The sequence below is a fragment of the Myotis yumanensis genome, unplaced genomic scaffold (genome assembly GCF_028538775.1).
Source record: "Myotis yumanensis isolate MYYU_CA2020_CCGP unplaced genomic scaffold, mMyoYum1.0.hap1 SCAF_1, whole genome shotgun sequence".
In the NCBI taxonomy this organism is placed as follows: domain Eukaryota; kingdom Metazoa; phylum Chordata; class Mammalia; order Chiroptera; family Vespertilionidae; genus Myotis; species Myotis yumanensis.
The window spans coordinates 104,272,675-104,290,482 of NW_027223752.1; the positions used below are offsets into that span (position 1 = coordinate 104,272,675).

Sequence of the window (17,808 nt, forward strand, 5' to 3'; positions counted from 1 at the left end):
AAAAGAGTTATACTGCTAGAGTTCATTTTGGAAACTGATAAATTATTTTAGTGCAATTATAGAAATGGTTATTTAAGAGTTACACTCATCTTTATTCATGATCTTTAACAACAACAGGTCATCTGTATCTAGTACTTGATCTACAAGCTCAAATAAGTGTGACTGAACCAAACTACACTAAGAGAGTCTCAACTCCAAACCACTGAGTCACATCACTAGTCGTTTTGCCGCTAACAGTACATTAAAAAAAGAAAAGAAAACAGTGTTCTGGAAACCATTTAAAGGGCCTGCTTGTGATAACAGAAAGTGCTGTACTAAACTACTGAAGAACACACAAGTACCTGGAAGGACTCAGAGCAAAACTGTAGCCAAGTACAAGGAGATGTTCATGGGTACCATACCACTATCCAAAAAATAAAGTCCCACACCTCTTATGAAACCTATAGTCGCATATTTCCCTATATCTCTATTTCATGAAATTTGGATTTTTAAAAAGATAATTAATAATTTTAATTTTTCAAACTACTACACAGCAAAGTCTCTTATAAACTATAATTTCAAATCAATAAACCTTGATATTTTTCTGCTTTAAATAAATTTTTGTTTTGGAATAATTTTAGATTTACAGAAAGGTTGCAAAGATATTACAAAGAACTTATATACCCTTCACCCAGTTTCACCTACAGTTAACATCTTACATAACCATGGCTTTATCAAAACTAAGAAACTAACATTGGTACATTGCTATTAACTAAGCTACAGACTTTATTTGGATTTTCCTCACGGATGTCTATTATCAGTTCTAAGATCCAATGTATGGTACCACATTGCATTTAATGACATGTTTTTAGTGCTTTAAGTTTTAGAACATGCTAATCTTGTGTGTCTTATTACCAACGTCCTAATTATAATTATTATAAAAATACAGTTCCTTGGAAAATATGATTTATTGGATGATAGGAAAATGTTACATTACAATTAATGTAAACATGACATTTCTATTAATGTTTCATTGAGAAGAAAAGAGGTAAATCTCCATTGCTCACTTTGTCAGGAAACTGTTAGATCAAATTATTTTCAGAAATATTTCTTCAAAAAATGCTTGTCACTTACCTATCTCTCAATGTTCCAGTAAAAAGTCATAAAATATGTGGTAAATTCTTTTAATTAATCCTGTAATAGAATATAAAGTATAATTATAATCATATTCAGATAATCCATTTTTATCAAATATATGTAAAACTACTTTCCTTTCATTCCAAAATTTCATTTTTAATTACTATGTAATTTTTTATTAAGTTAACAAAAGAATTGATTTAAGGGAGAATAATTGTATATATGAATTATATATCTTTAAAAACAAAGGCATGCTATCAAGATACCAATGGCATATTTCATAGAATTATTCCAAAAATTTGTTTGGAACAACAAAAGACCCCATATTGTTACAGCAATCTTGAAAAAAAAAAAAAGTGGGAGGAATTTCCCTATCTTACATCAACCTTAGATTACTACAAGGCCATAGTAATCAAAACAGCATGGCACTGGCATAAAAAAACAGACATATAGATCAATGAAGAGAATGGACAGCCCAGGAATAAACCCATACCTTTATAGAGAATTAATACCTGACAACGGAGGTAAAAACATACAATGGGGTAAAGACAGTCCATTCAATAAATGGTGCTGGGAAGACTAGACAGTTACATGCCAAAAAAAAAAAAAAAAAAAGAAGAAGAAGAAGAAGAAAAGAAACTAGACCACCTTTTAACATCATCTACAAAAATAAACTCAAAATGAATTAAAGACTTCAATGTTAGTCCCAGTTGGTTTGGCTCAGTGGATAGAGTGTCGGCCTGTAGACTAAATGGTCCTGGGCTCAATTCTGGTCAAGGGCACATGCCTGGGTTGTGGGCTCGATCCCTAGTAGGAGGTGTGCAGGAGGCAGATAATCAATGATTCTCTCTCATCATTGATGTTTCTATCTCTCGCTCCCTCTCCCATCCTCTCTGAAATCAATAAAAATATATATTTAAAAAAATAAAAAATAAATAAAGACTTCAATGTTAGACTCGAAACCATAAAATTTCTAGAAGAAAACATAGGCAGTAAAATCTCAGACATTTCTCACAGTAATATTTTTTCTGATATATCTACTTGGACAAGAGAAACAAAAGAAAAAAATAAAGAAATACGATTATATAAAACTAAAAAGCTTTTGCACAGCAAAACCATTATCAAAATGAAAAGACAACCCGCTCAATGGAAGAACATATTTGCTGATACATCTGATAAGGTGTTAGTATCCAAGGTTTATAAATAATTTATAAAACTCAATACCAAAAAAAGCAAACAATTCAAATAAAAAATGGGCAAAGGACCTAATAGAAATTTCTTCACAGAGGGCATACAGATGGCCAACAGACATATGAAAACATCACTAATCAGAGAAATGCAAATTAAAACCACAATGGCTATCACCTCACACCTGTCAGAATAACTATTGTCAATAAATCAATGTTTGGAGAGGATGTGGAGGAAAGGGGACCCTTGTGCACTATTGGTGGGAATACAGATTGGTGCAGTCACTGTGAAAAGCAGTATGGAGTCACCTCAAAAAATTAAAAATAGAACTGCCTTATGACCCAGTGATACCACTTCTGGGAATTTATTTGAAGAAACCCAAAACATTCATTCAAAAGAATATGTGCACCCCTATGTTCATTGGAGAGTTATTTAAAATAGCCAAAATTTGGAAGCAGCCCAAGTGACCATCAGTAGATGAGTAGATAAAAAAAGCTATGGTACATTTAAACAATGAAATACTACTCAGCTATAAAAAAAAGAAGGAAATACTACCTTTTGTGACAGCATAGATGGACCTGAAAAGCATTATGCTAAGGGAAATAAGCGAGTCAGAGAAAGACGAGTACCATATGATTGCACTCATGTGGAAACAAAATGAACTAACAAGCAAAATAAACAGACTCATAGACAGAGAGCAGGCTGGGAGCTGTGGGGGTGAGAGGGTTGGGAGGCTGGGGGGTGGTTGGAGGGATTGAGCAAAAAGAAAAAAAGAGAAAAACTCATGGACACTGACAACAGTGTGGTGACTGCTGAGGGGAGAGGGGTGGGGGAAAAGCAGAAGGGCATATGGGATGATAAATGGTGATGGAAGTAGGCATGACTTGGTATGGTGAACACACAATATAGTTTACAGATTATGTGGAATTGTGCACCTGAAACTTGTACAATTTTGTTAACTAATGTCACCCCCATGGATTCAATAAAAAGGAAAACAAAAAAGAAAATGAAAAGTCAAGCTAACAAATAGGAGATAATATTTGCAAATTATATATCTAATAAAAGTCTTATATTCAGAAAAAAATAATAATAAAGGCATGCAAATTTTAATAAAAGTTTTAAGATAAATAGAAAAGGTTATAGAAAAAAAGGCCACAATGAATAAAAACTGACAAAGAAGGATGTTTCACATTCTTTTCCATGTGCATAATGCTGTGGAAATTACTAAACAGTCATAAACAAGTAAATCATATTGAGGGCACAGTCTTTTTGAGGGAAAATAATAAGGGTTGGGGATTAGGAGATTTTTGAAAAAAGTGGCAAAGTATCTATGTGTAACAGTTTGCCTGAGACAGTACCAAATTATGCCCACTGTCTCAACCAATTTATTATTTGTCCTGGATTTCCCATTTTCTAGTGATTTTTTTAAAAGTAGTATAATAAGCCAGGACTTTTATTCTCAGGTTCTGCCATAATCTCATTGAGCAGTGTGAAATGCATGTGCAGTGAACCTAGTGCCATTTAACATGTGGTTAAATCTGAAAGGCCCTGAGCAGTAGCCCATCCCTGGATGGACTGTAACTGATGGGCTGTAACTATAACTTCATCCTCAAATATAGCATCCAAGCCATTTACAGAAAGAGGAGCATTCAGGAGTAGCCAGGGAAAACTGACTCCTTTAGTCTTAGATGAAGGTCGAAGAAATATTCAATGCTGTTGCCCCTGCTTATGCCTAGCTTGATTACACCAAGAAAAGCACATGGAGAAGATGTTTTAAATATTACTCTATAAAGCATGGCTTTCCAATTAGGTCAAATGACTGTTCTTTAAATACATATGTATAACCCATAGACACACACAACAGTATGGTGATGGCCAGAGGGAAGGAGGGTGGGGGTGGGCTGGGTAGAGGTGGGAAAAGGGAGGGGAAATGAGGACATCTGTAATAGTGTCAACAATAAAAATAAAAAAAGACTGTTCTTTACATTTCTTAGTCAGCTATGATTACAAATTATCTTATTTAAATAGTCAAAGTTAAGTGACAGCTGATATTTTGCTGGCTCTATTAGCAGAAGAAATTCACACTTAAATGATGGTAGCTTCTTATCAGTGTCAGGAGATATATCAACTAGAAAAATCAGTTAATTCTAATAATTGTTTGATTGTTTTCACATAATCCATCAAAGTAAAGCTTTTGGAAGTTCATTCTGTCAAACGTGAAACACCAGTCATTGCTGTAATTGCTACTTAAACTGAGTAAAAATGTTCAACAACAAAGATAAAATTATAGACCGTTTCATTATTCAAAGTAACTAAGCTCTATAGAGCCACCATGAACACTGAATTTATGAAAAGCAAACCATTGCTCTTAGAGGAAATACAGTTAGGCTCCTGTGAGCTTTGGCCACAACGATTTCATCAACTAATTAAACATAACCTTGTTTTATGTGCATTTCTAAAGACACTTTAATATAAGTTGTTGAATCAATAACATCGACCTCACAGTCAATAGTATTAATTCATGCCTGAATGAAGCTTTTTATTAAATTTATTGTTGACAATATTATAGAAGTCCCCCATTTTCCCCAACTTTGTACCCTCCACCCAGCACCCACCCCATACTAGGCTTCCCCATACTATTTTCTGTGTCCATGGGCTATGCATATATGGGTATAAATTCTTTGGTTAATCTCTTCCCATGCCGCCCACACACCTCTCCTTTGAGATCTGTCGATCTGTTCCATGCATCTATGTTTCTGGAACTATTTCGGTCCTCAGTTTCTTTTGTTCACTAGATTCAACATATAAGTGAGATCATGTGATATCTGTGTTTCTCTGACTGGATTATTTCACTGAGCATAATAATCTCCAGGTCCCTCCATGCTGTCTAAAAGAGTAAGAGATTCTTCTTTTTTACTGCTACATAGTATTCCATTGTGTAGATGTACCAGTTTTCTTATCCACTCATCTACTGATGGGCACTTGGGCTGCTTCCAGATCTTAGCTATTGTAAATAGTGCTGCTATGAACATAGGGGTGCATATGTTCTTTCTGATTGGTGTTTGGAGATTCTTAGGATATATTCTCAGAAGTGGGATTATTGGGTCAAACAGCAGTTCCATATTTAATTTTTTGAGGAAACTCTTTACTGTTTTCCCCAATGGCTGCATCAATCTGCATTGCCACCAACAGTGTACAAGGGTTCCCTTTTTTCCTCATCCTTGCTAGCACTTGCTGTTGTTGATTTATTGATGTTAGCCATTCTGGCAGGTGTGAGGTGATACTTCATTGTAGTTTTGATTTGCATTTCTCCAATGATAACATTGAGCATTTTTTCATATGTCTATTGGCCATCTGTATATCCTCTTTGGAGAAATGTCTATTAGGTCCTTTGCCCGTTTTTTAATTGGATTGTTTATCTTCCTGGTGTTGAGTTGGATGAGTTGTTTATATATTTTGAAAATTAAGCACTTATCAGATATATCATTGGTAAATGTTTCCCCATACAGTGGATTCCCTTTTCATTTTGTTGATGGTTTCTTTTGCTGTGCAGAAGCTTTTTAGTTTGATGTAATCCAATTTGTTTATTTTTTTTTCCTTTGTTTCTCTTGCCCAGGAGATGTATTGGGGGAAATGCAGCTATGTGAGATGTCTGAGATTTTACTGCCTTTGTTTTCTTCTAGGATTTTTATGGTTTTGTAACTTACATTTAAGTCTTTCACCCATTTTTGAGCTTATTCTGTTTTTTTTTTTTCTCAATATGTTCTTATTGATTTTTTAGAGAGAGGAAAGGAGAGGAATAGAAAGACAGAAACACTGATGAGAGAGAAGCATTGATCTGCTGCCTCCTGCATGCCCCCTACTGGGGATCAAGCCCACAACCCAGGCATGTGGCCTGACAGTGAATCAAATCAGCAATCTCTTGGTTCATAGGTTGATGCTCAACCTCTTGAACCACACTGGCCAGGCTTGAGCTTATTCTTGCGTATGGTGTAAGTTGGCAGTCTAGTTTATATTTATTTTCATGTACCTGTCCCATTTTCCCAACTCCACTTATTGAAAAGACTATCATTACTCTCATTACTCCATTATATGCTCTTACTTCCTTTGTCAAATTTTAATTGGCCATAATGGCATGGGTCAATTTCTGGGGTCTCTGTTTGTTCTATTGGTCTATATGCCTGTCCTTGTGCCAGTACCAGGCTGTTTTGATTACAATGGCTTTGTAGTACATTTGATATTTGGTGTTTTGATCCCTCCAACTTTCTTCTTCTTTCTCAATTTTGCTGAGGCTATTTGGGGGCTTTTTTGGTTCCATATAAATTTCTGAAATATTTATTCTGGATCTGTGAAATATGTCATTGTTCTTTTAATAGGGATTGCATTGTTTTGGGTAGTATGGACATTTTAATGATGGTAATTCTTCTAATCCATGAAGACAGTATATGCTTACACTTGGTTGTATCGTCCTGTACTTCATTTTTCAATGTCCTCTACTTTTCTGAGAACAGGATTTTTCCAAGATATCATTTTCTGTTGTAGCAGTGGTAAATAGGATTGTTTTTAAAGTTTATCTTCCTGAGAGTTAATTATTGGTGTATAAAAGTGCCACTGATTTCTGGATATTAATTTTATATCCTGCTACTTTGACAAATTCACTTATTAAATCTAGAAGTTTTCATGGGGTCTTTAAAATGTTCTGTGTACAATATTATGTCATCTGCGAATAATGACATTTTCACTACCTCCTTTTCAACTTGGATGCCTTTTATTTTTTCTCCTTATCTGATGGCTATGGCTAGGACTTGCAGTACTATGTTGAATGCAGATATCCTCTGTCTTGTTCCTGATCTTAAGGGAAACACTTTTAGTTTTAGCCTATTGAGCATGATGCTGGCTATAGGTCTGTCTCATATGGCTTTTATTATGCTGAGGAATGATCCCTCTATTCCCACTTTGCTGAGAATTTTTATCATAAATTCATGTTGTACTTTGTTAAGTGCTATTTCTGAATCTACTGATATGATCATGTTATATTTTATCCTTCATTTTGTTTATGTGATGTATCCCATTACTGATGTGAGAATACTGTACAAGCCTTGCTTTTCTGAAATAAATCCCGCTTGGTAACGGTGTATGGTCTTTCAACGTATTGCTGGATCTGATTTGCTAACATTTGGTTAAGGATTTTAGCATCTATGTTCATATGAGATAATGGCCTGTAATTTTCTTTTTGAAGTCTCTTTATCTGGTTTTGGAATTAGGATAATGCTGGCCTCATAAAAGAGCTTGGAAGTCTTCCCTCCACTTAAATTTTCTAAATAGTTTGAGGATGACAGGTTATAGTTCTTTGAATGTTTGGTAAAACTTGCCTATGAAGCTGTCCAGTGCAGGACTTTTGTTTGCTGGGAGATTTTTGATTACCGCTTCAATTTCACTAGTTGTTATTGGCCATTTAAGGTTTTCTGATTCTTCCTGCTTGAGTTTTGGAAGATTTTATGTTTCTAGGAATTTGTCCATTTCAGCCAGGTTGTTCAATTTGTTGGCATATAGTTGTTCATAGTATTTTCTTATAATCTTTTGTTTTTCTGTGATGTCAGTTGTTACTCTGCCTCTTTAACTTCTTTTTTAAAAAATCTTTATTGAGAGTATCACAGATGTCCCCCTTTTTTAGTCTCATTGTCCTCCTCCACCAGTTCCTAACCCGCCCCAGGCCTTCACCACTTTACTGTGTCCATAGGTAAGATCTTTGGCTAATCTCTTCCCGGCCCCCCTGCCCTTCCCTCTGAAATTCATCAGTCTGTTTAATTGCTTCCATGCCTATGATTCTATTTTATTCAACAGTTTATTTTTTTGATTAGATTTCATTTATTTTGATTTTTAGATTCAATTGCTGACATATATTTATTGCCATTTTATTGTTCATATTTTTATTTCTTCTTCCTCTTCCTTGTCTTCCTCTTGTTAAAAATACCCTTCAACATTTCGTGCAATACTGGTTTGGTGGTGATGAACTCCTTTAGCTTTTTCTTATTTGTGAAGCTCTTTATCTGACCTTCAATTCTAAATGAGAGCTTTGCTTGGTAGAATAGTCTTGGTTGTAGGTCCTTTCTATTCATCACTTTAAATATTTCTTGCCACTCCCTTTAGGCCTGCATAGTTTCAGTTGAGAAATCAGCTGACTGTCATATGGGCGCTCCCTTGTAGGTAACTAACTGCTTTTCTCTTGCTGCTTTTAAGATTCTCTCTTTGTCTTTAGCCCTTAGCATTTTAATTATGATGTGTCTTGGTATGGTCTTCTTTAGATTCCTTTTGTTTGGGACTCCATGCACTTCCTAGACATATAAGTATATTTCTTTCACCAGGTAGGGGAAGTTTTCTGTCATTATTTCTTCAAATAGATTTTCAATATCTTGCTCTTTCTCTCCTCCTTTTGGCACCCCCATAATGCGAATTTTGGTATCCTTGAAGTTGTACCAGAGGCTCCTTACACTATTTTCATATTTTTTATTCTTTTTTCTGTTTGATCTTCTGATTGGGTGTTTTTTGCTCCCTCGTATTCCAAATCATTGATTTGATTCTCAGACTCCTCTACTCTACTGCTAAATCCCTGTAAATTATTTCAGTTAGTGTATGTTTAACTTCTTACAGGTCCTTTTTCATGTCTTTGACATTCTAAGATCCTTGAAAATCTCATGAAGATCCTTGAGCAACCTTATAACCATGGTTTTGAACTCTGTATTCAAAAGTTTGCTTGCTTCCATTTCTTTCATTTGAGACATGTTTGTCTCCCCATTTTTGGCTGCTTCCTTGTATTGTTTCTATGTATTAGGTAGAGCTGCTATGTCTACTGGAATTGGTAGTGTGGCCTTGTGTAGTAGGTGTCCTATAGGGCCCAGTGGCTCAGCCTCCCCAGTCACCTGAGCTGGGTACTCTAGGTGCGTCCCAGTGTGGGCTGTGTACACAGTCTTGTAGTTGAACCTTGATAGCTACTGGTGTCACTGGGAGGAATTGACCTCCAGGCCAATTGGCTGTGAGGACCAGCCCCAGCTACAGTGGGAGAGCTGCTGTGCAAGAAATACCCTTATGAAGCAGGACTTGCTTCAGTGGGGCTTTGGTGCTCACTGAGACTGCCGCTTGAGTGTGTCATTTATAGATGTGTAGAGTTGTAATCTGCTATGGTCTGAAGCTGTTCACCCAGTGCATTGTCTCTAGGTCCTCCAGGGAGGTGCAAAGTCAGCCACTGCCTGGGACTACACTGCAGGAGCTATTTGTATTAGATTTGGAGATGCCCAGGCAAGGCCTAGCTATGGTGTAAGCCAGGCTCATGCTAGTGCAGGGTCTTGGGCCTTTTATTGATAGGTTTGGGGCACACTGACCCAGCTGCAGCTTGTTTAAGAGAGTTTAGCAAAATCTGAAGCCTAAGCAAAAACATGCCATTCATATGCAAAAGCCAATGCAAACAGTTTGGGTGTGGCAGGGTCTCAGGGGATCAACAGGGTGGAGTAAACAGCTATGGCTGCTCCTCAGACCTGCCCTAAGAGGCCCCACTTCTCAGTGTTCTGGTAATTGCTGCAAACACCTCTGAGAGACAGCCGCCCTTGAGTTCTGACCTATGCCAGACAGTCCAGTTTCTCCCCGTATGAGTCTGGGTCCCCAGAGACTCGCCTGGAACTGGAGTTCAGAGCAGTCATGAGCTTGAGGCTCCCTACCAATTGAAAAAGACAACCGTGCCCTCAGTTGCCAGTCCTCTCCACGTGCACTGCGTCCTCAGCTGCCAGCCCTTTCCATGTGCGCCTCTGTACCTCTGCACTTTACTTCCGCACCTCCTCTGAATTTCAGTGTGCTTTTCTCTTTCCTTCTAGTTGTAGAATTTCCACTCAGCCAGCCTTCCTGTGGTTCTGGATGATGTCCGTTTTGTCTTTTAGTTGTATTTTTGAAGTGGTTGTGCGAGGCAGCAATTTCTGGTGTTTACCTATGCTGCCATCTTGGTTTCTCAATGTGTATTTAATTTTAAAGTGTGCCTTTAATATTTATGTAAAACATTTTTTGTACTCATTCAATAGAAACTTATTTGGCCACTGGGTAAAGCTAAAAATAAAACTACTGGTCTGCAATGTGTTAAGATATAATTTGTGTCCTAACATGTGGTCTATCTTTGAGAATGTTCCATGTGCACTTAACAGAAATGTATATTCTGCAGTTTTTAAGTTTTTTTTTTATTTTTTGTGCTCTGATTGATTTTGATATACCATACAGTTTAACATCACTGTTTCCTTGTTGATTTTTTTCTGGAATATTTACCCAATGATGTCATTGGGGTGTTAGAGTTCCTTACTATGACTGTATTGCTATCTCTCCTTTAAAGTGTTCTAAGAGTTTTTAAATATAATCTAGGTGGGGTCCCTCAGCTTGGCCTGCACCCTCTCGCAATCTGGGACCCCTCGGGGGATGCTGGACTGCCAGTTTTGGCCCCAAAACTGGCAATCCAAAATCCCCCGAGGGATGTAGTAGTGCGTGAAGCAGCAGGCGGCCAGTGAGGAGCCCAAGCTGGGGCAGGATGCCGTGCTACTCCCACTCATCCTGGCCCCACTGTGCCTGCTGCCGCCACTCGTTAATGCTGCAACTGAGGTGGGAGAGGCTCACACCGCCGCAGCAGTGCTCTCCAGCCATGAGCCTGGCTTCTGGCTGACCAATGCTCCTGCTGTGGGAGTGCACTGACCACCAAGGGGAAGCTCCTGCGTTGATAACCTGCCCCCTGGTGGTCAGTGCGCATCATAGCGATCTGTTGACTGGTCATTCAGTTGCTTAGGTTTTTATATATATACTAGAGGCCCGGTGCACAAAATTTGTGCACTCGGGTGGGGGGGGGGGGGGGGAGGGAGGGGTCCCTCAGCCCGGCCTGTGCCCTCTCACAGTCTGGGACCCCTCAGGAGATAACGACCTGCTGGCTTAGGCCTGCTCCTGGGTGGCAGAGGGCAGGCCCAATCCCTAGGTGCAGCCCCTGGTTGGGCTCAGAGCAGGGCTGATTGGGGAGTTGGGGCGCCGCCCCCTGTCATGCAGAGAGCAGGGCGGATTGGGAGGTTGCGATGGCACCCTCAGTCACGCTCAGGGTGGGGCCGATTGGGGGGTTGGGGCACCGCCCCGTCACACACAGAGCAGGGACCATCAGGGGGGTTGGGGCTCCATACCCTGTCACGCACAGAGCAGGGCCGATCAGGGGGTTGAGGAGCAACCCCCTGTCACTTACAGAGTAGGGCCAATAGGGGAGTTAGGGCACCGCCCCCTGTCACACACAGAGCAGGGCAGATCAGGGGGTTGGGGTGCCGCCCTCTATCACCCACAGAGCAGGGCCGATCAGGGGGTTGGGGTGCCACCACTGTCACACTCAGGGCAGGGCTGATGGGGAGGTTATGGCTCTACCCCGTCACACACAGAGCAGGGCCCATGGGGGGGGGGGGGCGCCACCCTCTATCACCCACAGAGCAGGGCCGATCAGGGGGTTGGGGCACAGCCACTGTCACACTCAGGACAGGGCCGATGGGGAGGTTATGGCTCTACCCTGTCACACACAGAGCAGGGCCTTTGGGGGGGACGGGGGGTTGGGGCGCCGCATCCTGTCACACACAGAGCCGCAGAGCAATCAGGGGATTGGGGAGCTCCCCTCTATCAGGCGCAGAGCAGGGCTGATCAGGGGGTTGGGGCGCCTTCCCCTGTCACAAACACAGCAGGGCGGATAGGGAGGTTGTGGCCCCGCCCCCTGTCACACACAGAGCAGGGCGGATAGGGAGGTTGTGGCCCCACCCTCTGTCACACACAGAGCTGCAGGGCGATCAGGGGGTTTGGGCGCTGCCCCCTGTCATGCTGATCTGGTGCCAGGAGGCCTCTCGGCTCCGCTGATCCCGGTGCTGGGAGGCATATTACCCTTTTACTATATAGGATAGAGGCCTGGGGGCCGGCTGGTTTGCCCTGAAGGGTGTCCTGGATCAGGGTGGGGGTCCCCACTGGGGTGCCTGGCCAGCCTGGATGAGGGGATGATGGCTGTTTGCAGCTGGTCACACACCCTTCAGGGTGGGGGTCCCCACTGGGGTGCCTGGCCAGTCTGGGTGAGGGGCTGAGGGCTGCTTTCAGGCTGGCAGTTATTGACTGAAGCTTCCAACTGCTCCTTTCTTTCTTTTTCTTTTTTATTCTGGGCCAAGGCCTCTGCTGCTGAAAGCCGGTATCTGGTTTGTTTCAGTTCTATAATCGAAACAATGTATAACTCCAGCTCTGAGATCCCGGCCGGCTGAAAGCTGGTTTCTGGGGTTTTGTTTAGCTTCTATATTTGTTAGAATGTTTCAAACTGCCAGCTCAGAGGCCGGCAAGTCAGGCAGGGAACGTTGGAGTCTGCAGTCACTGGAGCAAGCAAGCCTCATGTTTGCTTCCAGCTGCCTGGCTGCTGGCCGCCATCTTGGCTGACAGTTAATTTGCATAAGGATATGCTGATTAGCCAATGGGAAGGGTAGCGGTCGTACGCTAATTACCATGTTTCTCTTTTATTAGTATATATATATATATATATATATATATATATATATATATATATATTCCTATATTGGGTGCACATGTTACCAGTGTTATATCCTCTTGTTGGACTGATCCCTTTGATATTATTTATTGACCTTCTTTGTCTCTTGTTATGGTCTTTGTTTTGAAGTCTAATTTGTCAGATATAAGTATTGCTACCCCCACTTTTTTCATTTCCATCTGCATGGAAAATTGTTTTCCATCTGTTCATATTCATCCTGTGTAAGTCTTTTGTTTTTTTGTTTGTTTGTTTTTTTTGTTTTTTTTAATATATTTTATTGATTTTTTACAGAGAGGAAGGGAGAGAGATAGAGAGTTAGAAACATCGATGAGAGAGAAACATCGATCAGCTGCCTCCTGCACATCTCCTACTGGGGATGTGCCCGCAACCCAGGTACATGCCCTTGACCGGAATCGAACCTGGGACCTTTCAGTCCACAGGCCGACGCTCTATCCACCGAGCCAAACCGGTGTTGGCGAGTCTTTTGTTTTGATGTGGGTCTCTTGTAGACAGCATATATATGAGTCAAGTTTCTTATCCATTCAGCTATCCTATGTCTTTTTATTGGAGCACTTAAACCATTTACATATAAGATTATTATTGATAAATACTTATATATACCATTTTTATTCTGGATGCCTTTGTTCCTGTCTCTATATATTTTCTTCTAGCAGTCCCTTTAACATTTCTTGCAATGTTGGTTGGGTGGTAATAAACTCCTTTAGCATCTTTTTGTCTGGCAACATCTTTATTTCACTGTCAATTTTAAATTATAGCCTGGCTAGATAGAGTAGTCTTATTATCATATCCTTGCTTTTCATTACTTTAAATACTTCATGCCATTTCCTACTGGTCTGTCAAGTTTCTGTTGAGAAATCAGCTGATAACCTTATAGGAGCTCCCTTGTAGGCAACTGTCTCTCACTGCCCTTAAGGTTCTCTTTTTGTCTTTAACATTTTCCATTTTAATTATTGTACGTAGAGCTCGGGAAGTATGTCTCAGCGCTGAGGCTGATGGAATGGTGTGAGCACACTCCACCATGACATGCTTCCTCGGCACACCAGGAAGTAGCAACGCCCGCCTGATCGAACTCCTAGAGCCACGTGCACAGTACCCCAGCCTTTCAGCCATTGGTCACCTGTAGCAACATGTCTCCCTCTGATTGGTCCCCTCATGCTATATATTACCCTGTAGTTCCACAATAAAACGGATCTGCGTCACTGAGCCTGGCCTCCGGAGTCGTGCATGCAGATGCCCTAGCACGTTGGGGCTCTGTCGTCCTCACCCCCAAGGGACCCCCTGCTTCAAATTATGATGTGTCTCAGTGTGGGTCTCTATCTGTTCATCTTGATTGGGACTCTCTGTGCTTCCTGAACTTGTGTGACTTTTTCCTTCATGAGGTTAAGTACGTTTTCTGCTGTTATTTCTTCAAACAGCTTCTCTATCCCTTACTCGCTTTCTTCTCCTGGTACCCTTATAATGCAGATGTTTTTATGTTTCATGTTGTCCCAAACTTCATTTAAACTGTCCTCCTGCTTTTTAATATTTTTTTCCTTTTTTTGTCCTCTGACTTTTTTCTATCTTATCTTCTAATTCTCTCATTTGATCCACAACTTCATCCCGCCTATTGGTTATTCCTTCCAGTGTATTCTGCATTTCAGATATGTCATTCTTCATTTCCAAATGATTATTTTTGATAGTTTCTGTCATTTTTCATGTTTTTGAGCATCCTTATAACCATTATTTTGAACTCTGTTTTTGATAAATTGCTTGCCTCCATTTCATGTAGCTCTTTTTCTGTAGATTTCTCCTGTTCTTTCATTTGAGACCTGATGATTTGTCTCCCCATTTTGGCTTTGTCTTGTGTGTTTATTTCTCTGTGTTGGGCTCAGTGGTACAACTGTTAACACTTCAGGCTGGGTGTCTATAGAGGCAAATCTTTAAAAAATATTTTTTTTAATCCTCACCTGAGGATATTTTTCCCATTATTTTTCAGAGAGAGTGGAAGGGAGAGGAAGAGGGAGAGGGAGAGGGAGAGGGAGAGAGAGAAACAGCATTGTGAGAGAGATACATTGATTGGTTGCCTCCTGCATACACCCCAACTGGGGATGGGGAGCAAACCCACAACCCAGGCACGTCCCTTGCCCGGGAATAGAACCACAGACTCTTTTGTGTGCAGGCCAACACTCTCAACACTAAACCACACTGGCCAGCACTATAGAGGTAAATCTTGATTACCATGTATAAGACTCTGTGCAGGTGTTGCCCCATAGGTGGGATTGTTCCTAGCAGGGTCTGGAGCCTGCCAGGATCCCCCTTTGGGTTTGCTGTTTGCATGTCTAGAAGAGTTGAGTTCTGGTGTGGTCTGACGTCCACCACTGGTTGTGTTGGTTTTGGGTTCTTTTGGGAGTGGGTTTCAGTTGCAGGTCACTGTTAGATATCTATAATAATAAAAGCATAATATGCTAATTAGTCCGGACAGCAGAAGGACTTTCCAGACATCATTTCGGACATCCTTCTAGACAAAGCTGTCGCCACTGGGGCTGAGGCAGAGGCGGTTAGGGGCGAGCAGTTAGGGGCAATCAGGCAGGCAGGCCAGTAGTTAGGGGTGATTAGGCAGGCAGGCAAGTGGTTAGGGGCAATCAGGCAGGCAGGCACAGTGGTTAGGAGTGATCAGGCAGGCAGGCGAATAGTTAGGGGTGATCAGCCAGGCAGGCAGAGGCAGTTAGAGGCAATCAGGCAGGCAGGCCAGTGGTTAGGGGCGACCAGGCAGGCAGGCAGAGGTGGTTAGGGGTGATCAGGTAGGCAGGCGAGTGGTTAGGGGGCGACCAGGCAGGCAGGCAGGTGAGCAGTTAGGAGCCAGCAGTCCCGGACTGTGAGAGGGATGTTGAACTGCCAGTTTAGGCCTGATCCCATGGGGATCCCTGCAGGATCGGGCCTAAACCAGCAGTCAGACATCCCCTGAAGGGCCCTGATTACGAGAGGGTGCAGGCTGGGCTGAGGGAACCCCTCCCCTGCACAAATTTTGTGCACGGGGCCTCTAGTCTACACTAATAAAAGACAAAGATGCTAATTGACCATACCTTTGCTATGCCCCAAGCCATGCCCACCAGCCAATCAGAGTGACTATATGCAAATTAACCCAACCAAGATGGCGGCCTGCAGCCACGGAGCTGGAGCAAGCAGAAGGCTTGGTTGCTCGGGAGATGGAGGAAGCCAAGCTTCCTGCCTGCCCTGAGCCAGCTGTGGCCTCTGCACATGGCAACAAAGTTTTAATTATAGAAGACAAATAAATCCCAGATACCAGCTTCCAGCCAGCCTCCACTGGGAGCATGGGTGGCTGGGGGCCGTGGAAAGCCTGCAAACAGCCATCAGCCCCTCACCCAGGATGGCCAAACCTCCATGGGGTGAGGGTCCCCGCTAGGGGGCTTGGCCAGCCTGCAAACAGCCATCAGGCCCTCACCCAGGCTGGCCACACCCTCATGGGGTGAGGGTCCCCGCTGGGGGGCTTAGCCAGTCTGAAAATGGCCCTCAGCCCCTCACCCAGACTGGCCAGGCACCCCAGCAGGACCCCCCACCCTGAAGGGGCTGTGGCCAGCCTGCAAACAGCCATAAGCCCCTCATCCAGGCTGGCCAGGAACCCCAGGGGGGAACCCCACCCTGAAGGGGCTGTGGCCAGCCTACAAATAGCCATCAGCCCCTCACCCAGGCTGGCCAGGCACTCCTATATAATAAAAGGGTAATATGCAAATTGACCCTAACAGCAGAACGACTGGGAATGACTGATCACTATGACACACACTGACCACCAGGGGACAGATGCTCAATGCAGGAGCTGCCCCCTGGTGGTCAGTGCACTCCCACAGGGGGAGCTCTGCTCAGCCACAAGCCAGGCTGATGGCTGCCAGTACAGCAGTGATGGTGGGAGCCTCTCCTGCCTCCTCAGCAGCGCTAAGGATGTCCAACTGCAGCTTAGGCCTGCTCCCCACTGGCAAGTGGACATCCCCCGAGGGCTCCCGGGCTGCCAGAGGGATGTCTGACTGCCAGCTTAGGTCCAATCCCCCAGGGAGTGGGCCTAAGCCAGCAGGTGGTCATCCCCCAAGGGGTCCCAGACTGCGAGAGGGCACAGGCCGGGCTGAGGGACACCCCCGGGTACACAAATTTTTGTGCACCGGGCCTCTAGTTATATATAACTGGCATTGGACTACCTGTCTGTAGCTACTATTCTGTTCACTGTCTGTGTCTGCATCTACCAGACCTGTGTGTGCGTGGGAGGGATACTCTCTGTAAATGGGTTGGCTTTTTCCATCTTAGGACTGGGGACAGATCTGTGGTCACATTGAAGCTCCTGAGGCCCGCCTGTACCTATCAGCTTCTCTGCCTCCGGCCTGAAGTTGCCTGGTCTTCCTCCAGAGCTTTCCGAAAAGACTTTGTAGAATAACTCTGGCTAACCTAGCTCGGGCTAGTCCCCTGCTTGGTGATTCCACAGTAAGGCACTCTGTGAGGGGAAATTAGTTCCTGCTTCAAAGCCAAACTCCTTACTCTCTGCCAGAGTCTCCAACTCTTGTTCCCCCTAAGGCAGCTCACTGTAGGTACTGGTTGGTTACAGCTTGAAGTATCCTTTGCAAGAGCAAGTTCAGCCACCCTGGGTTCAATGGGAAAGACCCCGTCTCGCATTGAGGATGTTGCCAGCCCAGCACGTAGGAGGGGGCTAAGCACTTCCTCCAGGTCCCATACAATAGCCTTCAAGAATCTCACACTCGGATTGTCCTACTCTGATCCATTCTCCCATCCCCCACAGAATTGCACCCAGCAGTGGTATTGGGCTGAACCTAACAGTCTCCTGTTGGGGATGGTGCCCGCAACTTGCAGAAGGGGAGAACAGGCACTACCTCTCCTTCCTGGGGCTATGCCCTGGAATTCAGAGGAAGCTCAGG

At 42.9% G+C, this 17,808-nt stretch overlaps 1 protein-coding gene across 4 annotated transcripts in view; it reads right to left on the reverse strand.

Annotated features, from left to right (window-relative positions):
• Positions 1–17,808, reverse strand: part of ZNF438 (zinc finger protein 438) — a 206,984-nt gene that overhangs the window by 130,449 nt on the left and 58,727 nt on the right. For 2 of the 4 annotated variants that reach the window (XM_070428843.1, XM_070428825.1), the window contains exons 2-3: positions 15,110–15,312; positions 1,114–1,173 (exon numbers count right to left, since the gene is read on the reverse strand). The exons of 1 other annotated variant lie outside the window; for it this stretch is intronic. The gene's annotated coding sequence lies outside the window, so the exon portion shown is untranslated. The remainder of the gene's footprint in view (positions 1–1,113; positions 1,174–15,109; positions 15,313–17,808) is intronic. One more of the 4 variants, XM_070428835.1, reaches the window with a different exon arrangement.